At 33.4% G+C, this 26461-nt stretch overlaps 1 long non-coding RNA gene and 1 other non-coding gene across 2 annotated transcripts; one reads left to right on the forward strand and one right to left on the reverse strand.

The window, feature by feature from the left end:
- Positions 1-8142: 8142 nt before the first annotated feature.
- On the forward strand, positions 8143-8292 carry LOC126882831 (small nucleolar RNA U3). The gene has a single exon (XR_007697409.1). It is a non-coding gene; the product is annotated as a small nucleolar RNA U3 (small nucleolar RNA).
- A 5085-nt stretch (positions 8293-13377) lies between these two features.
- Positions 13378-20935, reverse strand: LOC126882354 (uncharacterized). Its single transcript, XR_007697292.1, has 2 exons — positions 20307-20935; positions 13378-13703 (listed from the first exon to the last, which is right to left on the reverse strand). It is a non-coding gene; the product is annotated as an uncharacterized LOC126882354 (long non-coding RNA).
- Between the last annotated feature and the right edge of the window lie 5526 nt (positions 20936-26461).

Consider the following 26461-nt stretch of genomic DNA (forward strand, 5'->3'; position numbering starts at 1 on the left):
GAGGAGAAAACAAAAATGAGAAATCTGTTTCACAATAGAAACGGAAACCTGAATACCTCGATCATATTATGAGACATGATAAATATCGTATACTGCCACTGACAATACAGAGTAAAATAGAGAGCAAACGTGGACCCAGAAGAAGAAGACACTCATGGACTAACGTGCCAATGTCCGCAACGGACGAGGCACATGAAGAAGAAGAATTTAAAATGAGATATTCTTCTTCTCACGGTGCTTATTCGTTCCGAATGTTGGCGATCAGCATGGCTATCCTAACTTTGCATGCTGCTATTCGGAATAGTCTGTTTGTCGATGTAGGTATTGAACCAGTTTCTCAGATATATTCTTCTTCTCCCTGGTCCTCTCTTCCCAATAACTTGCCCTGAAGAATGAGTAGCGGCAATCTCTATTCATTCCTCATAACATGGCCAAGATATTCTACTTTGCGCTCTTTGATAATAATGTCTGTTAATAATCTCGCATTCCTTGCCCATTCTACGTAAGACCTCAACATTAGTCACACGACCCATCCACGAAATTCTTAAAATGCGACTGTAATACCACATCTTGAATGCCTTGAGTTTTCTTAAAGAAGTTTCGGAAAGAGTCCAGGCTTCTACTCAGTATAATAATCTAGAAAATACATAGGATCTGATAATAGAAATTTTGTTAACAAGTGGTAAATGTGACTTCTGAAACGAGACTTCATCATTATGAACGCTGATCTCGCTTTTCCTATGCGTTGGGTTATTTACCCGTGTTGAGCTGGCCCCCCCCACTTGCAAAAATTAAAAAACAAATAGCCCTGATTTATGAGCTATTTATGAGCTCTCATATTCCGCAAACTAAAAATTTTGAGCTCGTTCCACTGAGCAGGAATTTAATATCCTAGTGGGGGGGGCTGAGTCAGCCCCCACTTAAAAATAGGAATATTGAATCGGTTTTTGCGGCAGAATTACGAGCTATTTATGAGCTCTTGAAATTATATAGTTTCGATTTTTGAGCTCATCCCCTTCACCCCCAAACAACCCTTTAATTGATTTTACTTAAGAGAAAGATGCTGAGAAAACTTAAAATATATCGTATTGCGGATATAATTCCTATAGCTTATATACTCTAAGAATAAACTATTAAATCAAGGGCATTTCGATTATTGAGCTACAACCCCTTCGCAAGAAAACCACCCTATCTTCCCGGCTTATGAGAAAGTTGTACTTAAAATGCGTTAAACTAATTATTTGGCGACTACATATCATTTAATAATTTATAAGCTTCCAAACTACGCGCATTTAGATCAGTAAATTGCAATTTATTTTGTATAGTGCAGTCACTGAAGGTAAAAATCAACGGAGTACATTCGGGTGTAACAAGTCATTGGGGCGAGGTGTTTTGACCCGAGTTATACAGGGATCACGGTAAAAATCAACGATTACCTTCAATTTCGGTGAACCTTCATCGATTTTCACGAAAATTGGTCAGTGGTTAGAGGATACGTCAAGAAACAAAGGTGACATGGTACCACCTTGCGCCTTTACCCTGAGGATGGATACCGCCCCTTCTCGGGGGTGAAAATTATTTTATAAAAAATAATTGCACAAATCAATAAAAGAACAAATTAAAAGCAAAATTTATTATATAAAGTTAATAAAATAAGTCAATACTTTTTAAGTTATTAAAGATCAAAGATTTTAATTATTTGTGAAAAAAATGCATGTTTTGAAGAGGTTTTTTGTAAATCACTGAAAAACTGTAAGTTTTTACAAAAAAGTTAATAGTAGTTTAATTCGTATAGCTTATATTTTAAGAATAAACTCTAAAATCACGCGCCTTTCGATTATTGAACTACAACCCCTTCGCAAGAAAACCATCCCATATTCCCGGCTTAAGAGAGGGTTGTACTTAAAATAATTTAAATTAATTATTTGTCGACTATATATTGTTTAATAATTTATGAGCTCGCAAAATATACGCATCTCAATTATTGAATTGCCATTTTCTTTCTATAGTGCAGTCACTGAAGGTAAAAATCAACTATGACCTTCGATTTCGGTAAATCTCCATTTATTTTCACGAAAAGTGAGCGGATTTTGATACTATCAACTTTTTCTGGATTTTATTTTTGATGGGTATTTCTAAGTACTTTGACAAGTATTTAGTACCTAAGTGTTATAAAATGCATCTTTTTCCCGTTATTTAAGCTTGAACCCTTAGATTTGAACAGTCGCGGAAAAAAATATACATTTAATTACCAACAACTTACTTTAAATTAACATTAACGGTTTTTCAAGTAAGCAATTTATTATATTTTTTATTAGCTTCAATTTTAGTGATGAAAACTTTTTTGTAAAAACTTACAGTTTTTGAGTCATTTATGAAAAATCGCTCTAAAGCATGCATTTTCTTTCCAAAAATTAAAATATTTGATCTTTAATAACTCAAAAAGTATTGATTTATTTTAATCACATTATATAACAAATTTTGCCTAAAATTTGTCCCTCTCTCGATTTGTGGGGTTATTTTTAATAAAGTAATTTTCACTCCCGAGAAGGGGTGACATATACTCCAGGCTAAAACCCCAAGTTGTTATTGTCAATTCGTGAAAATAAATGGAGATTTACCGAAATCGAAGGTAATAGTTGATTTTTACCTTCAGTGACTGCACTATAGAAAGAAAATGGCAATTCAATAATTGAGATGCGTATATTTTGCAAGCTAATAAATTATTAAACGATATGTAGTCGCCAAATAATCAATTTAAATTATTTTAAGAACAACTCTCTCTTAAGCCGGGAAAATGGGGTCGCTTTCTTGCGAAGGGGTTGTAGCTATATAATCGAAAGGTGCGTGATTTAAGAGTTTATTCTTAGAATATAAGCTATACGAATTAAACTACTATTAACTTTTTTGTAAAAACTTACAGTTTTTCAGTGATTTACAAAAAACCTCTTCAAAACATGCATTTTTTTCACAAATAATTAAAATCTTTGATCTTTAATAACTTAAAAAGTATTGACTTATTTTATTAACTTTATATAATAAATTTTGCTTTTAATTTGTTCTTTTATTGATTTGTGCAGTTATTTTTTATAAAATAATTTTCACCCCCGAGATGGGGCGGTATCCACCCTCAGGGTAAAGGCGCAAGGTGGTACCATGTCACCTTTGTTTCTTGACGTATCCTCTAACCACTGACCAATTTTCGTGAAAATCGATGAAGGTTCACCGAACTTGAAGGTAATCGTTGATTTTTACCTTCAGTGACTGCACTATACAAAATAAATTGCAATTTACTGATCTAAATGCGCGTAGTTTGGAAGCTTATAAATTATTAAATGATATGTAGTCGCCAAATAATTAGTTTAACGCATTTTAAGTACAACTTTCTCATAAGCCGGGAAGATAGGGTGGTTTTCTTGCGAAGGGGTTGTAGCTCAATAATCGAAATACCCTTGATTTAATAGTTTATTCTTAGAGTATATAAGCTATAGGAATTATATCCGCAATACGATATATTTTAAGTTTTCTCAGCATCTTTCTCTTAAGTAAAATCAATTAAAGGGTAGTTTGGGGTGAAGGGGATGAGCTCAAAAATCGAAACTATATAATTTCAAGAGCTCATAAATAGCTCGTAATTCTGCCGCAAAAACCGATTCAATATTCCTATTTTTAAGTAGTGGGGGGGGCTGACTCAGCCCCCCCCACTAGGGTATTAAATTCCTGCTCAGTGGAACGAGCTCAAAATTTTTAGTTTGCGGAATATGAGAGCTCATAAATAGCTCATAAATCAGGGCTATTTGTTTTTTAATTTTTACAAGTGGGGGGGGGGGGCCAGCTCAACACGGGTGTTTTATTTCACTAGAGTGGTCTCATTGACTGTTTATGTAGGTACCAAGGTATGTGTAGCTGTCCACTCTGTCAATTGGTTGTTGGTTAACCAAAAGCCGTATAGGTATGTATTATATTTCGCTCTTAATGACTACCATTACTTTCTTTTTTTTTCGTATTGAAATTCCATGTTCACTACTTATGTCTTATATGCGCGACATTATTCTTTGCAAATCATCTAGGCTATCTGCAAAAACTACTGCGTCGTCGGCATATCTAATGTTGTTTAGATCTATCATCTAATCCAGTTTCCTCCAAGATAATTTATGAGTATGTGCAGCTTATCATGTTGTACTCTATCAAATGCCTTTTTGTAGTCGATAAAACAAATATATAGCACTTAGACAGTCAATAGAGCCTCTCGGGTGCCTAAGGGCAAGGCATTGCGGAATCAAATCTTTGTCCGTGATACTTGTTCTTCGCATTTTTTATATAGGTATTCTGCAGTATATTAATTTTAAAAATGTTTTAAGTAAGTGGTTCATTAGGCTAATTATTATTCTGCCTCGCATGTTGAAATGAGAAATGAAATGAAAATGTGAAATTTTCTGAGGAAAAAACTTTCCCTGTTGAAAAAACATTCAATATGAAAAAAGTTATTGTAGTGACTCTGTTTTTCAATTGACTTACGTATTTTACATTTATTAAAAATACTAATTTTATACTCGATCTTCATTCTGAGAATTAGCATAATTCTTTTTTGGTCATTTAGATAGGCACTTACTTGTATTTCAAATAATTGCAAATTTCTTTAGTTTGAAATAAATCCTTTTGAGCAGGTAAAGAATTACGAATTGCCGTATAATACAATATTAAATAATAAACTATATCCAAATGAATGAACGTTTAGTATCTATTAATGAGAATTTACCCTAGGCAGGTAAAGAAAGGATTAACAACTGTCGTCTGTAAATACAAAGTACGATTAAGATCGAGATGTGCCGAGCCTAAGTTGCAATACATGGCATCAATGCGGTGTCGTTCAGAGAACTAAATTTAATAATAAAATATATGTACGTGCTGCCACCTATTCAAAGAACTGTTAAACGTTAGTTTAAAAATTGGCCACCTATTTTGACCATAGCGTACTAATCTTAGACAAGGAAAAAAGACTCTCTTTCCTTGTCTAAGGTACTAATACCCCCTTAAGATACATAACTTAAAATATACGTGTTAGACACACGTCATACGTCAATCTTATTTTGATTTGCTAAGTAATCATATTTCAAAACCGATGTTTAAAATGGCGACCGATAAGTCATCGAATGATAACTAATCGACAATTTATGTGGCATTCAGCAGAAAATCACTAAGCGATTAGTCATCGATTGAGTCTGCTGAATGCACCCAATGAGAATCTCTTGACAACGTTGTCGCTCTTACACAGCATAATTCACAGAATGGCAAACACGCTTGTAATATACAACAACCGTACTGACTCTAAAAATAGTTTGGAACAGAAACAGAACAGAGATTAAAGTCAAGCGTCCACAGACCCGCATCGTACGCAACGGATTTTAGTTTGACAATCGATAATGCGATCCGTACGATGCGGATCAGTGGACGCGGTTACATAAATTTCTGTACAAGGCAAACTAAAATCCGTTGGGTACGATGCGTCCGATGCGTACGATGCGGGTCTGTGGACGCTTGCCTTAAACCTCTTTTAATGTGCATGCTTCCTAGGGCGTCATTATCTGAATCTCGTCTTTATGAAAATACATCCTGTAATATATTTGTGTTTTCTGTTTATCGTGCAAGTGCAGTCGTGCATTAATGAAGTTCCTAGTTCCTATAATAAAGTATATACTATAATGAAGTTATAGTAAAGAGAAATAAAAAAGGTCTTTTGTGTAATATTTTTAAGTATAAGTTTAGTATTATAAGGAACTATTTCCTATAAAGGCTTTTTGCTATGTATTCAAAAAATTATGGATACTAGATTGCTTTCTGAAAAGTGCCCTACAAATGTTCATAAGACGTACATTGAATGTACATAAGGTGTACACTGAAAGCTCCAATACAACGTACAATGTACGTTTGTAGCGGACGTTCTATGGACGTCCAATTTTGTGAACTCTGGACATTCGTTGGACGTCCATCGGATGTCCATTGTACCTTAGCGGGACGTCCATTGGACGTTCCAATGTACACAGATGTACGTCCATTGGATGTCCATAAAACGTACTTGTGCTATCTGGGATAGTGCAGTCACTGAAGGTTTTCACCTCCGATTTCGTTGAACCTCCATCGATTTTCATGAAAATTGGTGAGTAATTAGAGGATACCTCAAGGAACAAAGGTGACATGATGCCAACTTGCGCTTTTACCCCGGGGGTGGATGCCACCCCTTCTCGGGGGTGAAAATTATTTTATTAAAAATAATACCATAAGTCTATAGAGGGACAAATTATAAGCAAAATTTGTTATATAAAGTTATTAAAATAAATCAACACTTTTTGAGTTATTAAAGACCAAAGATTTTATTTTTTCGTAAAAAAATGAATATTTTAAATCGGTTTTTCTCGAATAAATCAAAAACTATAAGCTATTACAAAAAAGTTATTATTACTGAAATTGATAATAAAACATTGAATACATTCCTCACATAAAGAGCTAAACTAATGTTAGTTCAAAGTAAGTTATTGGCAATTGAATGTGTATTTTTTTCGACGAGTACTCAAATCTTAGTATTCAAGCTTAAATAACGGGAAAACGATGCAATGTATAAAATATTCCTGCTAAACATTTGTCAAAGTACTTCGGAATACCTATCAAATGAGCTTCAGAACAAGGTAATAGCGTCAAAATTAAGCAACTTATAATGAAAATAAAAGAACCGTTTCGATTTTTTAGGAAAAAGTGAAAAATAAAACATTTCCACAAAAATTAAAATTTATAGTAATCCTTACAAGAACTTCTTTATATTAGCATAAGTAATGTTTTCGATAATTTTGACCAGTTTAGAATGCATATTTTGAAAAAAAAAAGATATAATTTAAAAAAATCATACTTTTTAAAATTATTGTAATTCTCATATTCTTTTGATAATAACTCCAAAACTACTCAATATACGCAAAAAATTATATATAACCAAATTTTAGTTTTTTCTGTGCCAAATATTTTACCTGTTTTACTATTTCTATAGGGTAAAAAATAACCGAGATGGAAACGTTTAAATCTTAAATTTTGCTGTGGGAACCATGCAACCGGGGTCATTTAACCTTTTATTTTTAAAAAAGTAAGGGGTTTAAAAGATTAGTTTCAACGTGCTTAAATAGCACTTGGAATTAACTTTCAAACAGTTTTTTAGATGAACCTGATATCGTAAACACGAACGGAGTTATTAAAAAAACAATAAAATTTTTTGGAAAAATTTTTAAAAGATAAATTTTGAAAAAAATTTGGAGCATAAATTTTAACGCTATCAACATGTTCGGGGGCTCATTTGATAGATATTTTTAAGTACTTTGACAAATGTTTAATAAGTTTATGTTATAAAATGCATCAATTTCCCGTTATTTCAGCTTGAATACTTAAGAGTTTTTTACTCGCCGAAAAAATATACATTCAATTACCTATAACTCACTTTTAGTTAACACTAAAAGGTTTTTGTAGTAAGGGGTTTATTTCATTTTTTATTAGCTTCAATTTTGATAATAATTTTTTTGTAAAAACTTACACTTTTTGAGTTATTGATGAAAAATTGGTTAAAAACATTCATTTTTCTCAAGAAAAGTTAAAATCTTTGATCTTTAATAACTCAAAAAGTTTTGATTTATTTTAATAACTATATGTAACAAATTTTGCTTGAAATTTGTCCCTCTATCGAATTATGGGGATATTTTTAATAAAATAATTTTCACCCCCGAGAAGGGGTGGCATCCAACCCCAGAGTAAAAGCGCAAGTTGGCACCATGTCACCTTTGTTCCTTGAGATATCCTCTAACCACTCACCAATTTTCATGCAAATCTATGGAGGTTCAATGAAATCGGAGGTAATAGCTCATATCCACCTTCAGTGACTCCACTATTATACCGAATTACATTTTGATTTTATGGTTGATTGATAAATTTAATATACTTTGCATATTTTATCAATCAAAGATTTTATTTTATTTAATTAGGCTACTAAATTTTAACGAAATCTTCAAAAAATAAACCGCGCGTTCAACTATAGATGTCGCTAGTAGCGTACCATTAGAAAATATTTGAATGTTTGCGGCGAGTATCGAGGTATACAAATTTGAAATCAACATCATACTTCACAGGATCATTTCTGTAGTATATTTTCACATACTCTCTACTCAATTGTGTAGTTAATAGCTATCGCAACCATGATGACCAGACGGGTGCGTTCGGACGACCATAGCGGCTGGCGGTCAGCAGAAATCGCTGAGTGGTTGTATCCAGCCGTGAGCGAGATTTCAGTTTCTCCAGGTGCGGGAGCACGCCAAATAGAATTCGATTTTAGTGACGTCACGTTGCCTAGCAACCGTCGATTCTCCCATTATGAAATTATAGAACATTCAAAAATATTTACCTTATTATTTTGTGTGACTCCAGCATAGAAAAAGTCTTATAATGAAAGGTAAAATACATACATACTATTTTTTTTATAGAAAATTAAAAAATCCCAGACATTTTATTTCTTTGATTGTAACTTGTCTAATTTTTACTGGTTTGGATCTATAATAACAAAAATATCTCATTTACTATTTAAAATTTGTTTTGGTAATAAATTAAAACACTTGTATTTATATTTAAGGTGTATTTTATTTTACATTTTCATAGTATTAAAATTATTATTATTATTTATCTACATATAATTACACTTACATCTTCTGATTTTGAATTCATTTTTAGAGTGCACTTTGATAAATACAAGTAAGTAAATCCAATTAAACTTTTAAATCATCCAATTAACCTACAAAGATCAATAAAAGTACAGAATACTACAGAACAAAATAAAAATGGATAAAAATAACAAAATTAAAGAGGTAAACACACAATTATTAAAAACAAATTTGTTTTTAGTTTTATTTTGGTAAATGGATCTATTTTCATTTTCGAAAGTTGACAATCGAACTGTCAAGTGTCAAAAAATCGAAAATCTGTGACTCGTGATTGGTCCAAATTCTCCCATAACACAAGTCCTGGAGAAACTGAAATCTCGCCAGCCGTGATAGGGAAAGCTTAGTAAATAGGTCTGTTCCTTTGTTTTAAGTGTAACACTAGTTCTTGAATAGTGTAAGAAAAGTGTAAAAGTGTTACACTTTCTTGTTTCTTTGTTTTTCTAGTGTTTACACTTTTTTTCACGATACACTCAACTTCTGTCGTAGAACGCGTACAACTCGTTTCTTTGAAATGCTGTAGGAAAAAAAGTGTAACACTTTTCTACACCTACCTCCGAGACGGTGGTGGATATTACACTCGTCCTGCGCAGTATCATCCAACCGGCGCCAGCTGTTTAGCCGTTAAATGTGTTTGTTTGTTTGTTTACAAAAAAGATATATTTCTTTTTAGTTTAATTTAAACTAGATTTATAAATTGAAAAAACTAAAGTAGCTACAAGTTTTAATTTAATTTTGCTTAACCTCCGAGTGGCACTTTCCTGTAATTTTAAAATTATCACTTTTCAGTGATTTTTTTAATATGCTTTCATGTCCTTATGTTCAACAAAGCATTTCCTTTAATTACAATTAAGCCAAAACATCGCAAATTCTGGGCCCTGGACTACTAAAGGTATCCGGTATCCGCATATCAGCCATGAATATGCGTTCACTACTCTACATCAAGAAATTTACTTTCCAATGGCTCTGTCACTGAATATATCAGCAAGTATAGGAAAACCTATTTAAAACTTATAAAATCAGCTAAAAAATCGTACTATCAAAATTGTCTGAGAAGCTCTAAAAGTGTTGCAAAAGAAACTTGGTCCATAATAAACGATCTTCGAAATAAAATTCACCCAGCTTAAACATTTTTCCTTTCAGACCCTGGAAATCTAAATGAATACTTTGTTAATGTGAGTAAAAATATAACATCAACAGCTTCGTGCAATCATACTTGAGACACTGTGTCAGGTGAGGTGTTTGAAAATTTGAGTAACTTGATTCTGGGATGTGAATTTCTAAAACTTTTAAGTGTGGTTTTTAACCATTGAGAAAAATTATTTATTTAGTGTTGTGTTTATAATTTAATATATGTTTTAAAATGAGTTTTGTTTTATTTTTTGAGAAAAAATTAAAAATACAGCATACTTACAGTACTTTTTTTGAAATGCTATTTTCCAAAGTTTATAAAATTTCTTACGCTCGATTTTATATTAATAAAGTTAAAGTGGACTTTAAATTTAAAGTTTTCTTTAACTGTAACAATTGCTTTTTTTAAGGTAACACACACTTTAACTTTATTATGAAATCGAGCGTTAGTCAAAATTCTAAATGCTCATTAAATAATAACAACAATTAGGTACTTGTATTGAAAACAACATATTTTGTAATTTGAAAAAAAAAACAACATATTTGCAACATAGATAACAAAACAACATGCTTTGTTACGTATTTTAAAAAACTCTCCATCATGCATGCTCCATGAGAAAAGAAAATATAAAACTAATTTCATCCTTATTGTCTCTCAGATGGCGTAGCTACTTTTGCTATAACTACTCAATGCTTTGCTACTCTACCTACCTACATACAATTTGTATTGTTTTATCAAAAAACAAGCATTTACATACTCTGCAAATTGTATATTTTTTCTTTGCATTTTCATATGAAAAAACCGCGGTATTTATCTTGAACTTTTTTTGAACAAGGTGCAATACTTAGGTAATATTATTATTAATAAAACAAAGTATATTAAAATACAATGTTAAAAACTTTAATAATATTAGCAATATTTAAAAACTTCAATATATTATATTATAGTATACATATTATGAATCAGTAGAAACGACTATATTTAAATTTGGTAAATTATAACTCCAATCGACCAGAGCATGACCACACAACCCAAAACACAAGTACGCAAATATGGTTGCGTGAAGCGTGGCTCGAAGCTGTGCAATTTACGAGACTCGCTCGATCTGTAGATCCTTGTGTCCTCATCTCGCCAATTAATGATTCTTTTGAGAAAGGTAAATTTCCAGAGTACCTAAAGACAGCTATCATTATTCCTCTTCATAAGGGTGGTGAAAAATCTAATTCCTGCAAGTATATACCTATTGCATTACTACCGGTACTCCAAAATTATTGAGAGACTCATAAAAGCATGACTTATGTCCTTTCTTGTTGAAAACAACATTTTATTACAAAAGTTCGGCTTTTTAAATAATAAATGTACTGCTGATGCCATGTTTTCTGTACTACATGAGGTTTATCAAGCACTGAGCAATAATCTTCACACTGCCACTGTTTTTTGTGACTATGCCAAAGCTTTTGATTGTGTAAATCATGAAATTTTGATAAAAATAACTAAATTTCTATGGAATTCGAAGAATTTCTTTGAATTGGTTTCAATCTTACTTGGATAGTTGGAAACAACTGGTTAGAGCAAATAATACAGACTCTAGTCTCCAAAATATTGTATGTGGGGTCCTCTACAAACCACAAGGTTCAGTATCAGGTCGTCTACTTTTCCTTACGTTTATTAATGACATCCCTAGTTTAAAAATTGATGGAAAAAATTTTCTTTTTGCTGATGATACCAGTATTACTTGGAGCAACTCAAATATTGCTACTATACCTTCTGATCTACTCACGATAAAAACCTGGTCCGATTCTAATTTACCTTTTTTTAACATAAAACAGTAGCATTATCCTATACAGGAGCTCGTCAATCTTTACCTCTTAACACATTCACAGACACAACTGCATATGAAGCCACTTACTCCATAAGATGTGTCTACATCTAAAGTGTGTCTGTGAATGTGTTAATTACAGTCAGATCAGTATCGTTGATTCTGTAAAGTTTCTTGGTATTTTTTTTAGATAACAATCTTAAGGGTTAAAAGGGTCTAAAGGGATAAACATTCACTGAAAGCGATATTATCTTTAATACCCGTGGTGCCTTCAACATTTAATGTCTGACTAAATTATTCTTTATAGGCAAAAAAATTTAAGGAATTTTGAATTAATTAGTTTTTAAATAAGTACATTTACCAGCAACAGTTGTAACGTAATTGTGTCAACTCGACAGTATTTAACTAGTTATTTGAATTTAATACCCTAGCTAGGGCATTATTTTTCAAAATAAATATTGAAAAATAACGCCCTAGGGCATTATAATATAACTGACTTCGAAATCATGTACAGTGGAACCTCGATTATCCGTCTCTCCATTAACCGTCACCTCTGTTAACCGTCAGGGTACATACAGAAGTTGTATTGAGTTATACATTAGCAATCATTTAAATGCAAAACAATAAAAAAAAAAGGTAATTTGATTTGTGATGAGGACACAAACGGCTATCCATTGCTGACAGATAAAGAACTCATTGAAATGGCAACAAAGGCGGACCAAACCTATTCGGAAGCTGACACAGTAAATAGCTATATTGATGCTTGGACACAAGGAAGCTTGACTGTAGCTATACTGATGAACCTATTGTAACTGACAAAGATTTGCGTAAATAATCTAGAGAAGCTGCATCGCATATGCAATAATTCATCGAGTGGTATTCTCAACAAGAAGAAGCCAATAAAGTAGATTGCATGATCTTATGCCTTATGCCGATTAAGAAATTCAGCCGTCGCTAAATATGAAGCAGCAGTAAAACACAAATTTCAGAATATTTTAAATTGATTCGATTGTATGAACATAAATCCCTCTTATATTGTCAAACAAACCATACAAATGAAATTTGAGAGTTGTACTATGAATTTTTATTTTTTTTAATGTTCTGTTAACCGTCTTTTCGATTATCCGTCATACCCTTGGTCCGGTGCCCTGACAGATAATCGAGGTTCTACTGTAATAATATTAATGTCCGACTGGTATATTATTTGACAAATAATGACATGATTTTGAAGTCAGTTTGATAAATAATGACATGATTTCGAAGTCAGTTAAGTATGACATAATGCCCTAGGCTCTAGGGCATTATTTTGAAAAATTACGCCCTAGGGTATTAAATTTAAATAACTAGTTAAATACTGTCAAGTTGACAAATAACAACCCAAGTAAAACTATGGTTACCACAATTACGTTACAACTATTGCTGGTAAATGTACTTATTTGAAAACTAATTAATTCAAAATTCCTTCAATTTTTTGCCTATAAAGAATAATTTAGTCGGACATTAAATGTTGAAGGCACCACAGGTATATTAACGATAATATCGCTTTCAGTCAACTTATATCCCTCAGGCCAAAGGCCCTCGGTATATACACCATTGACCTCAAGTGTTATTATCCTTATAATACCTTTGGTACCTTAACTATAATCTCACAATCAGCCCATAGAAGGTGTCAAACAAATAAAATATTTGGGAATCATACTTGATAATTTATTAACAATTAAACGATTACTTTATTGATTACAGTAAATTTATTTAATGGAAATTAAGGTAATAATAATAATAATGTTTATTCAAAAATAATCAAATATAAAATCTTCCTGAGACTAAAAACATATTTAAGTGTATAATTAATAAGAATTAACATAGGAAGCCACAAGGAAATAAATCTGCACGTAGCTATAGCCCAAAGTAACTCCTGTTATTTATCCAAATCTTTACTAGTCAAACACATTTGTTTTGAAATTCCAGCAGTTTCTTCTTTTTATACCTTTTAAATATCTGGTGGTTGTTCCTAAAACAAAGACATAAATAAAAATTCTACATTGTGTACCATAAAAAAATCATAAAAATGTGGAAAGTATCACAAGAATAAAGAAAAGTCCCAGATATAAAATTCACTATTAAAATAAAAATAGTAAATAATTATTTATATCTGATACTTTTCTTATTGGAACTTCTTTCTGGTAACATCCTTAATATCTGACTTTTACAATTTATAAGACAAGAGATGATGAATAAAGAAAGGGAAAAGGACTCTGCAGTATACAGTTACATTCTGCTTTCATTAATCTAGAAAAAAGATCAGAAAGATAATTCAAAGTCCGAAATTGTAAAAGTCAAAAAGAGATTAAGGATGTACCAGAAAGGGGTTCCAATAAGAAAAGTTTCAGATTTAAATAATTATTTACTATTTTAATAGTGAATTTTGTATCTGGGACTTTTCTCTTTTCTTTAAGAGATATCGCTGAAGCATCCTAATAGTAGATAACTATTTTTGAAATTCCACTTAAATAGACATTTTGATTTCGTTTTGATTCAGAGGTGTGCAGGCAGCTCCACTGGGGACGCCGTAAGGCAGAAACAACTGTCTGGAGATTGTGTATCGCCTAGGTCCGTGAACTTAGCCCGAAAAAGTCGGGAAAAAAAATGCGATTGATGCCATTCGTTTGTCCATTGATTGTCCACCATTTTATTTCGTTAGTCCACCCATCAATTCTTTTTTATAAACAAAAATTTTTTTTCGGGCTAACTTCACAAATCCACAAATTTTCGAAAATTTAAAAAAACTCTTGCTATATTGTTTGTCCATCGTTTGTCCATGTTTGTCCACCACATAATTTTTTTTGTCCACCCTCTGAAACAACCCCCTGTTAATTGTAATTATTTTTTTATTTCTTAATTCGGGCTAACTTCACGTTCTCTTAAATGGCCATTTAAACGTTAATTCGGGTGCAGAATCACAACTACCCGTTTGTCCACCCCTTTGCAGCGTTTGTCCTGCCCGTTAAAGTGCGAAACAACCCCCTCGTTAATTGTAATTATTTTTTTTAATTCTTAATTCGGGCTAACTTCAAGTTCTCTTAAATATGTATTTAAACGTTAATTCGGGTGCAGAATCACAACTACCCGTTTGTCCACTCCTTCGCAGCGTTTGTCCAACCCCTTAAAGTGCGAAAAAACCCCCTCGTCAATTGTAATTATTTTTTTATTTCTTTATTCGGGCTAACTTCACGTTCTCTTAAATGGGCATTTAAACGTTAATTCGGGTGCAGAATCACAACTAAGCGTTTGTTCACCCCTTTGCAGCGTTTGTCCAACCCCTTAAAGTGCGAAACAACCCCCCTGTTAATTGTAATTATTTTTTTATTTCTTAATTCCGGCTAACTTCACGTCCATTTAAACGTGTATTCTAAAGTTAATTCGGGTCAAGAATCACAACTACCCGTTTGTCCACTTCATCGCAGCGTTTGTCCAGCCCCTTAAAGTGCGAAACAACCCCCTAGTTAATTGTAATTATTTTTTTATTTCTTTATTCGGGCTAACTTCACGTTCTCTTAAATGGACATTTAAACGCTAATTCGGGTGCAGAATCACAACTGCCCGTTTGTCCACCCTTTCGCAGCGTTTGTCCAACCACTTAAAGTGCGAAACAACCCCCTCGTTAATTGTAATTATTTTTTTATTTCTTTATTCGGGCTAGCTTCACGTTCTCTTAAATGGGCATTTAAACGTTAATTCGGATGCAGAATCACAACTGCCCGTTTGTCCACCCTTTCGCAGCGTTTGTCCAACCACTTAAAGTGCGAAACAACCCCCCTGTTAATTGTAATTATTTTTTTATTTCTTAATTCGGGCTAGGTTCACGTTCCCTTAAATGGGCATTTAAACGTTAATTCGGGTGAAGAATCACAACTACCCGTTTGTCTACTTCATCGCAGCGTTTGTCCAGCCCCTTAAAGTGCGAAACAACCCCCTAGTTAATTGTAATTATTTTTTTATTTCTTTATTCGGGCTAACTTCACGTTCTCTTAAATGGGCATTTAAACGCTAATTCGGGTGCAGAATCACAACTGCCCGTTTGTCCACCCTTTCGCAGCGTTTGTCCAACCACTTAAAGTGCGAAACAACCCCCTCGTTAATTGTAATTATTTTTTTATTTCTTTATTCGGGCTAGCTTCACGTTCTCTTAAATGTGCATTTAAACGTTAATTCGGATGCAGAATCACAACTGCCCGTTTGTCCACCCTTTCGCAGCGTTTGTCCAACCACTTAAAGTGCGAAACAACCCCCCTGTTAATTGTAATTATTTTTTTATTTCTTAATTCGGGCTAGGTTCACGTTCCCCTAAATGGGCATTTAAACGTTAATTCGGGTGCAGAATCACAACTGCCCGTTTGTCCACCCTTTCGCAGCGTTTGTCCAACCACTTAAAGTGCGAAACAACCCCCCTGTTAATTGTAATTATTTTTTTATTTCTTAATTCGGGCTAGGTTCACGTTCCCCTAAATGGGCATTTAAACGTTAATTCGGGTGCAGAATCACAACTGCCCGTTTGTCCACCCTTTCGCAGCGTTTGTCCAACCACTTAAAGTGCGAAACAACCCCCCTGTTAATTGTAATTATTTTTTTATTTCTTAATTCGGGCTAGGTTCACGTTCCCCTAAATGGGCATTTAAACGTTAATTCGGGTGCAGAATCACAACTACCCGTTTTTCCACCCCTTCGCAGCGTTTGTCCAGCCCCTCAAAGTGCGAAACAACCCCCTAGTTAATTGTAATTATTTTTTTATTTCTTTATTCGGGCTAACTTCACGTTCTCTTAAATGGGCATTTAAACGTTAATTCGGGTGCAGAATCACAACTGCCCGTTTGTCCACCCCTTCGCAGCGTTTGTTCAGCCCCTCAAAGTGCGAAACAACCCCCTAGTTAATTGTAATTATTTTTTTATTTCTTTATTCGGGCTAACTTCACGTTCTCTTAAATGGGCATTTAAACGTTAATTCGGGTGCAGAATCACAACTGCCCGTTTGTCCACCCTTTCGCAGCGTTTGTCCAACCACTTAAAGTGCGTAACAACCCCCTCGTTAATTGTAATTATTTTTTCATTTCTTTATTCGGGCTAACTTCACGTTCTCTTAAATGGGCATTTAAACGTTAATTCGGGTGCAGAATCACAACTGCCCGTTTGTCCACCCTTTCGCAGCGTTTGTCCAACCACTTAAAGTGCGTAACAACCCCCTCGTTAATTGTAATTATTTTTTCATTTCTTTATTCGGGCTAACTTCACGTTCTCTTAAATGGGCATTCAAACGTTAATTCGGGTGCGGAATCACAACTGCCCGTTTGTCCACCCTTTCGCAGCGTTTGTCCAACCACTTAAAGTGCGAAACAACCCCCCTGTTAATTGTAATTATTTTTTTATTTCTTATTCCGGGCTAGCTTCGCGTTCTCTTAAATGGGCATTTAAACGTTAATTCTGGTGCAGAATCACAACTACCCGTTTGTCCACCCCTTCGCAGCGTTTGTCCAACTCCTTAAAGTGCGAAACAACCCCCCTGTTAATTGTAATTATTTTTTTATTTCTTAATTCGGGCTAACTTCACGTTCCCTTAAATGGGCATTTAAAAGCTGGCCCGAATTAAGAAATAAAAAAATAATTACAACTAACAGGGGGGTTGTTTCGCACTTTAAGGGGTTGGACAAACGCTGCGAAGGGGTGGACAAACGGGTAGTTGTGGTTCTGCACCCGAATTAACGTTTAAATGCCCATTTAAGGGAACGTGGAGCTAGCCCGAATTAAGAAATAAAAAAATAATTACAATTAACAGGGGGGTTGTTTTGCACTTTAAGGGGCTGGACAAACGCTGCGAAGGGGTGGACAAACGGGTAGTTGTGATTCTTCACCCGAATTAACTTTAAAATACACGTTTAAACGGACGTGAAGTTAGCCTGAATTAAGAAATAAAAAAATAATTACAATTAACAGGGAGGTTGTTTCGCACTTTAAGGGGTTGGACAAACGCTGCGAAGGAGTGGACAAACGGGTAGTTGTATTCTGCACCCGAATTAACGTTTAAATACCTATTTAAGAGAACTTGAAGTTAGCCCGAATTAAGAATTAAAAAAATAATTACAATTAACGAGTGGGTTGTTTCGCACTTTAAGGGGCTGGACAAACGGGTAGTTGTGATTCTTCACCCGATTTAACTTTAAAATACACGTTTAAACGGACGTGAAGTTAGCCTGAATTAAGAAATAAAAAAATAATTACAATTAACAGGGGGGTTGTTTCGCACTTTAAGGGGTTGGACAAACGCTGCAAAGGGGTCGACAAACGCTTAGTTGTGATTCTGCACCCGAATTAACGTTTAAATGCCCATTTAAGAGAACGTGAAGTTAGCCCGAATAAAGAAATAAAAAAATAATTACAATTGACGAGGGGGTTGTTTCGCACTTTAAGGGGTTGGACAAACGCTGCGAAGGGGTGGACAAACGGGTAGTTGTGATTCTTCACCCGATTTAACTTTAAAATACACGTTTAAACGGACGTGAAGTTAGCCCGAATTAAGAAATAAAAAAATAAGTACAATTAACAGGGGGGTTGTTTCGCACTTTAAGGGGTTGGACAAATGCTGCAAAGGGGTGGACAAACGCTTAGTTGTGATTCTGCACCTGAATTAACGTTTAAATGCCCATTTAAGAGAACGTGAAGTTAGCCCGAATTAAGAAATAAAAAAATAATTACAATTAACAGGGGGTTGTTTCAGAGGGTGGACAAAAAAATTATGTGGTGGACAAACATGGACAAACGATGGACAAAGAATATAGCAAGAGTTTTTTTAAATTTTCGAAAATTTGTGGATTTGTGAAGTTAGCCCGAAAAAAAATTTTTGTTTATAAAAAAGAATTGATGGGTGGACTAACGAAATAAAATGGTGGACAAACGTGGACAATCAATGGACAAACGAATGGCATCAATCGCATTTTTTTTCCCGACTTTTTCGGGCTAACTTCACGGAGCTGTATCGCCTCTGGATTGAAAGGAAACATAAACTGTCTCTTCACTATCACAAGAGTATTTTAATATTTTTATTGAATAAAAGTAGTCAAAAAAAAAAAGGACTAGTTGGTGGAGCGAAGAGATAAAAATAGCTGTGAAAGAAAAGAAAGTACCATGGAGAGCTTATCTAGAAAATAACAGTTAATAAGCAAGGAAGCTTGTGAAAGAAAAAGTTAAAAAAGCTAAATTGGAACAGTGGGAGAGATTTGGAGAAAAGATGGAGCAAGACAGTAGTAGGACAAACCAAAAATTGTTCTATTAAGGTCTGAAAAAATGAGAAGTAAATCAGGTAATACTGTCGTGCAAATAAAAAAAAAATAAAATGGAGAAACACTTAAGTACCCAACCACAAGATATAGTTAATAGATGGAGTAAATATTCCAAAGAGTTGAGTAATGAAATAACAATGGAAGAATTAACGGAAGCCATTGCAAAAATGAAAAATGGTAAAGTGGCAGGAATAGATAATATCAAAACACGATTGTTGAAATATATGGGGGAATCTGCATTACACTACTTACACAAATTACTGATAACAATTTGGAAACAGAAACGCATCCCAGAAGATTGGGCAACAGCAGTAATGGCTCTTCTGGTAAAGAAGGGAGGTAAAAAAGTAATGTTCAAATTATCGAGGTATTTTCATGCTAAGTGTACTGGCTAAGATTTATGAATGAACACTGGAGATGAGACTGAGAAAGAAAGTGGAACATCAACTAGACGATGCACAAAAAGGTTTCTGACCGGGCACAGTGTCCAAGATCATATCTTTACTATAAGACAATGGAAAAAGCCTTTGACAAGGTACCCGGACATCACATTTGGAAAGGGCTTGAACTGTTCGATGTTGGAGGAGAACTAATTGATGCAAGTAAAATTTATGTACTGGAACATTGTGCGAGCATTAAACTGTGAATCAAACAAATTTGCTAATACACAAGGAGTAAGGCAAGGTGGAGTTTTAAGCTCACTGCTATTCATTATATTATATATATGAATGAACCAATAAAAAAAATGCAGTAGAGTCCCGAAAATTAGATTTAGGTTACCATTGATTAAAAAGTATAACTCTGAGTAAATGTGTATCTGCAGATGACATTGCATTGATACCAAGTTCAGAGAAATCTTTACAAAGCAACCTAAATTTATAGACGAGAGAACTTGCAGAAAAAGGAATGAAAATAAAATTAGCAAAGACTAAAACCTTACTTATTTCCAAGACACCGAGAGAAATCCATATAAACCTAGACGGAAATTTAGTAGAACATATGAATGATTTTGAATATTTATAAACTATAATAGACAAAAAATGCAAAAAAAATGAACAACAGAATTGCTAAAACATCACGATTATATCACTCCCTCACTACAGGTTTCATTAGCAAAAGAGAAATTAATGAGAAGACAAAAGGGACAGTATATTATATACCTCCCTTCTCTGCTTCATGGAAGTGAAACATGGCTGGCTTTCCTAATAATTAAGCTTGAATTATCACATTTTTATTATTATTGTAGACATTTAAAATCCTTATTAATTGAATTACATTAAACTTACCACTTATAAAATGTTTACTTTTCATATTTTAATTTTAGTTCCCTTATATCTGTTCTTCTTGTGGCTTTTATCCATTGTCCCCGGCTTTGTTTGGATAATTCATTTAAATGTATTGCATGGGGAGCCTTGGGAACAGTACAAAATAAGACTTTTCCCTGTCTGCCCTACTCGCACAATTTACAACAATAAAAGTTACATGTATAAGCTTCCCAAGAAAGAAAAACTGATAACTGCTATGGACTAATTCAGTTCTGTAGGCGATAAACTACTTTATATTTGATTTGCTATCACAATTTCGCTGCACAATCGACAATAAAAACAAACAGGATATTCTTTACAAATGTAAATATTAGGATCGATTAGGTTATGTTATGTGCCCCCAGTTAGGCCATATTCGGAAGTTCCTTGTTCCTTTGCTTGATTGGCACACCGATAATTTTCGTTTAATACTGTCCGCTGTCATGAGCCGCTGTCACATCCGCTGTCATTTTACACTCAAATGTCCATAGAATTTCTTACACTTACACTCAAAAGTGTAACACTAAAAAACAAAGGAACAGACCTAATCTCTCAGCGGCTGGCTTCCAGCGGTGACGTCTGACAGCTACTGCTGGCTCAGCTGTCCAGCCGCTGTGGTCGTCCGAACGCACCCATTAGGTCTGGCGCATATTGAACCTAAGCGAGTCACAACCTGCGCTGGTGGGACCGGTGACCTGTGCAGTTATTTTTCTAGCGTGGCGCATATTGATCACAAGCTAACCCGACCGTCGGCTGTCGCCGTAACGAATAGAGACGGGCAAAATAAGTGCAAACGTGTAACGGTTACTATTGATACCGGTTCTCAGTGGTACTGAGTACAAATACTGATTACAAAATACTGATGTATCTGATCCTTGTACTGAATTGAGTAGGCAACTAAAAAACGGTAGTTCCGTACATGTAACTAGTAATGTTTTAAAAATATCTTACACGTCCCTAGCAGTCGTAGCGGTATGACTTTCGAAAACATCGAATTTGATCATAAGCGGCTGCATAAAAAGATATCTTACACTGAGTATTCTATTTCTACATACCTATATAATAACAAGCATAAGTTAAACACTGCATTGATTGTGATTGCAAAAACGTTCGCATGTTTTAAATAAGATTTTTGCTGATTATGTTTTTGCTAAAATATTAAATAACACAAAAAATACAATTCACAACCATCATTTAATTTTTAACGATAAACAAAAGTCTAATAAATATACGATGCCAAGTTTAAAATTGATCGACTTTGTCGATAACAGTGTCATTAATAGATATTTTTTACCATGAATCATTTTCCAATGATTGTGTGGATTTAGAAATACATACTAAACAATTTTTTGATCTGTATAAAGGAGATTATCATGACACATTATGGTACTCCTTATTTTTCAAATAATATGCTCTTGTAAACGCATAACTTTGATTTATTGGCTAAAGCCACACTAACTACAGAGCCGTGCGGTACATCTTTTTAATATGATGCAAGTCTTAGAAATGCCGCCTCTTGAGTATTACAGAAACTTAACTTTTATTTTTATTAAACGAACCTACACAAAATGAAGGACATCTTTTATTTTAAAAGCAAAACATACTTTATAGACCTGGATCCGGCAAACTGAAAATTTGTTCGTAGCTTAACGGTGTCTATTCGGACAAACTTTGATGTACAGGAACACTGGAACAGGGGAAGGTTTAATAGTGGAACAGTTTAAAAATTTGGAACGTCACATTACGAAAACGTCCCATGTATTTTGTCGGACAGAACAAAAAATCGATTTGTTACCCTTTCATTAAACTCTCATGCAAAAATCAGACTGCTATTACTAACAAACATGATTCCTGTTATTTGACATGTTCTTCCTGTTTCACTCATTAAAATGCCCAGTTAGTGATAAACACCAGTCTAATTTTTCCATGAGAGTTTAATGAAATGGTAACAAATCAAATGGAAGTTCTGTCCGACAAAATATATGGAACGTTTTTGTAGTCTGACTTTCCAAATTTTTAACCTGTTCCACAATTAAAACTTCCCCTGTTTCAGTGTTCCCGTACATCAAAGTTTGTCTGACGAGACACCGTTAAGCTATTAACAAATTTTCAGCTTGCTATTAATCAACTTTTTGTTGGTACGCGGGATCCAGGCGGAAATACTATGTCACAAATGATGGCGTAATCTATTTTCTATAGGTATAAAATTTTTGTAAATATCATTCATTTCTTAAATCTACACAACATTATCATTAAAAATGATCCATTACTAAAAACCGTTAAGCATGTCTGTGAATATCGCATAACCCTCAAATAAAATGTGTCATCATACCGGGCTTGTTCATGCTTAAAAATAAAATATGTAGACAAGATATAAATATACGTAATAGGTAAGCAGTTTTTGCAACGACAATCCAATCACAATCAGTGTTGCTTATAATAATGGTAATGCCGAACGAGTTCTATTAGCTTTTCTACGTCCATCTCGAAAACAAAACCGCAACTGAGAATTGAGTCACGCGTCCCACGACACCAGAAAACTGTACGCCGATGACAAACGTTCGCATGGCTAGACCTGGCACCGTATTGACTGATATTAAGGCCGCGTCCCACCATCAAATAATTTGATCAAACTGGTTTGAGCAAACTGAAAGTGACAGTTAGTGACGTCACATCCTGAGTGTTCATTGTGGATAATAATGAAAAATTTTAATTTTAAATAAAGCACAAACAAGTTAGACAACTCAATACAAAAAATTTGATCAAACTAGACTGATAGTGAGAGCACAGATTTTTAGAATTTCAAAAAAACTGCAATTGTGACGTCACTTTGACGTACTTCCGGAGTTTGCTCAAACTGTTTGATCAAATTATTTGATAGTGAGACGCGGCCTTTAGGATGCGCAGAACTCTCTACGCAACTCGCAGGTGCCAGGTTGTTTTCGCTTAGGATCAATTTGCGCCGGGACTTATGGGCCTTTGGATGACCAAGAGGGGTAAATTTTGACCCCAATGCATGTGTTTATTTAATAAATTCAGAAATATTTTAAATTTTAAACTCATTATTTTTTTATTTGAGTTTAGATACCCTCATATTTTGTAATAAAAAAATCCATATATTTACGAAAAAAATTTTTTTTTTCTGAATTTGGGTTCAAAGACGCACTCCCTTGGCCTTCCATGTTTCAATTTTATATTAAGTAAATACCGTCTATTATGTGGAATTGTATGTAAGAAACTTTCCAATATTGAAAAAAATTGTTTGTTAAACCTGTGGCGACGTAAATTTGTTTATTTTAAAATTTCTTTACATATATGATTCCTGTTTTTGTTCGGTTGTAATTAAAAATATATTTTACTAATCTTTATTTATCATTTATTGATACAATAGTAACATTAAAATTACGAATACATTATTTTATTTCTTAAAACAACTTAATTTTTTTGTCAATTGTCATTTTTGACCCCCGTTGGTCATCCGTGTAACAAAAAAAGGTTGGTCATCGGAAGGTTAAATGAGAAATGTATTGAAAACAGCACTCAAGCACTATGGGTTTATAGCTTTGTATAATAATTAATTTTTAGCAATGCAAATAATCAAAACCGATAGAATTTGACTTGAACTTTCAAATGCAGCAAGCAGAATTGCTATTTTATTTTTTAATCAAAAGTTATCCGGGTTCAAAAATTGCAATTTTTTGAAAGTTCAACCGCGTTTATTTCGAAAACTATGCAACCTAAGAAAAAACTTATAAGAACATTTTTTGCTTAGAATGATCCAAAAAATACAAATAAAATGTTTTGTTTTGCGAAAAATCACTGTGATGTAATTCCTCAAGTTCTTTGTTTATAACAATCTCATGGACGTATATAAATAAAGACATTTCTTTTGTAAGGGAAATGTAATAGCTCATAAAAATTGAATAAATAAATTCGGTTTACATTGGAAAATATTTTCTGGATCTTAGATGAGTTAGCACATATTTTATTCCAAATAAAATAAATTGAAATTTCCATAAAAATCAGATATATAATAAAAATCAAGGTCTATGGGAAGGCAGAAAATTTGTTTAGAAAAAAAAATTAAAAATACTAATATGCTAAGAAATAACACACCAACTTTGTCACGCTATTAGATATAACATTTCCAATTTTAATTTTTTCGATGCACCCTATTATGTATTATTTTAGTTTAAATAAAATATTGTATATAGCATATAGTAATTTGTGATTTTGAATACTCATTCATCTTTATTCTTTTGTGCAAAACAAAGTTTGTAAATAATATATTCTATACATTGAAAATTAAAATTATTTATTTTTCGTGTTTCTCACCTCTTTCAAATATTTATATACGTTTACGGTACTAAAAATACCAATAATCATCATTTATTCAAATAAAATAGTTGTTTCAAATACCTTTCAATTATTGGAAGGTATGCCACTGACTAAGCGGGAAGTGTCACAGTCTATCGCCTCGTCTCTTTCTCCGCGCCTATAAACTGTTCGGCTTCAAATTTAGGCGAACAGAGTAGAGCATGCCTAGTCCATCTTTATTTATACGTCCATGAACAATCTTATCGACATCCGGATCAATTGTTACCCAAAAAATTCGTGTTCTACGGGTCAAAATACATAAAAAAAACTTGGGTAAGTCCATCTGAATAAAGGAGGCCGTTGTACCCCCCCCCCTGGCGACAGGACTATGTATTTATAAATAATTTTAACTAACATTTTATTGATATCTTCGTCTGAATATTTGCTAAACTGTGCTCTTCACTTTGATAAGTTGAAAAATGTGTGTCACATTAATTGGGATAAATATCACTGAATGTTTTTATACAAAGACTTGAATTTTGTATGTATTAAAAAAGAATCTGTCGAATATCACACGATAGTAAGAATAAATAAGAAAATAATGCTTTAATTTTTTTCTCAAACTTTATTCCATTCGGCAATAGTCATTCGAGCCCTCAGGACTCTCGTGTTTATGCCAGGCAACAAGTTTTCGAAAAATTGTCGCATTATTGTCAATTTATTCTCACTCTCTTGTGATATTAAAGTTGAAAATTTAAAAATTGATTGTTTCAATTCAGACGATATACTTATACAGGTAACAAAAAAATGTTTGCTTAAATACGGGGTGAATGGAAGCGTTGTATTTTCTCGTAACTTTAAAAATTCTGTGGAAGAATTGAATGGCTGATTTTGTTTCATACTCCTTTCGTATTATCTTGGAGACGTCCCTAAGATTTTGTTTTTTTAATTATCCGACTATCTCTTTTCTTGTAAAATGTGTAATAAAAATACCGCTTTGAAGGTTTATTTACACAAAAATATCAAACGCACTAAAATTAACAACAAAACAATTCAATAGCGGGTATGTCCACCTCTCGTAATCTGTTTGGCATCGAATAAATAAGATAGTTAGTTATCTTTGCCCGGGGAATAGCCCAATATTCCTCTATCAGGGCCATAACTGTACCAAATTTTCTGGAGACCTAGGATGATAGCAAATAGCGATTTTCAATTCATTACATAAATGCTCGATAGGATTGATAGGTTCAATAGATTTTGTAAAATAAATTTTGGGATCCAGCTTTCGCAAAAAAATTCATTTTTTCAAAATGTTGAAAATAAAGCAGACAGAAAGTTGAATTATTTTTTACATAATATAGAAGAATACTGTACATTTAAATTTAAGTCGGTTAACCACTACGGCGTCAGGATTTTTTTAAATAAACAATATTTTCTGGTGCTACGCGCAGGACAGCAGATAGTTTGCTCTGATTGGGCATTCCAATGACCTTTGATAATGATTGATAAATTTTAATTTTTAGTACATTTCGATATAAATAAATAAATTTGTTTATTGCAAAATAAAAACACACACTCTGTCCTTTGAAATTAACACTTTTTTTGAAAAAAACTTTCTTTGTTCATATATTTTAAGTTAGAGAATAAAAGTTTTTTTATTTTTAAACATATGCAATTGTTTAAACACTATTTCACAAACAATAATCAAATTAGTTTGACTTTTTTGGAATTGAAATATTAAAATACAGTGGAACCCCGATAAGTCGGCCCCCGATAACCCGGAAGTCCGGCTAACCCGGACCGATTTTCATCAGACAAAA

This window comes from Diabrotica virgifera, chromosome 3 (genome assembly GCF_917563875.1).
Source record: "Diabrotica virgifera virgifera chromosome 3, PGI_DIABVI_V3a".
Lineage (NCBI taxonomy): Eukaryota > Metazoa > Arthropoda > Insecta > Coleoptera > Chrysomelidae > Diabrotica > Diabrotica virgifera.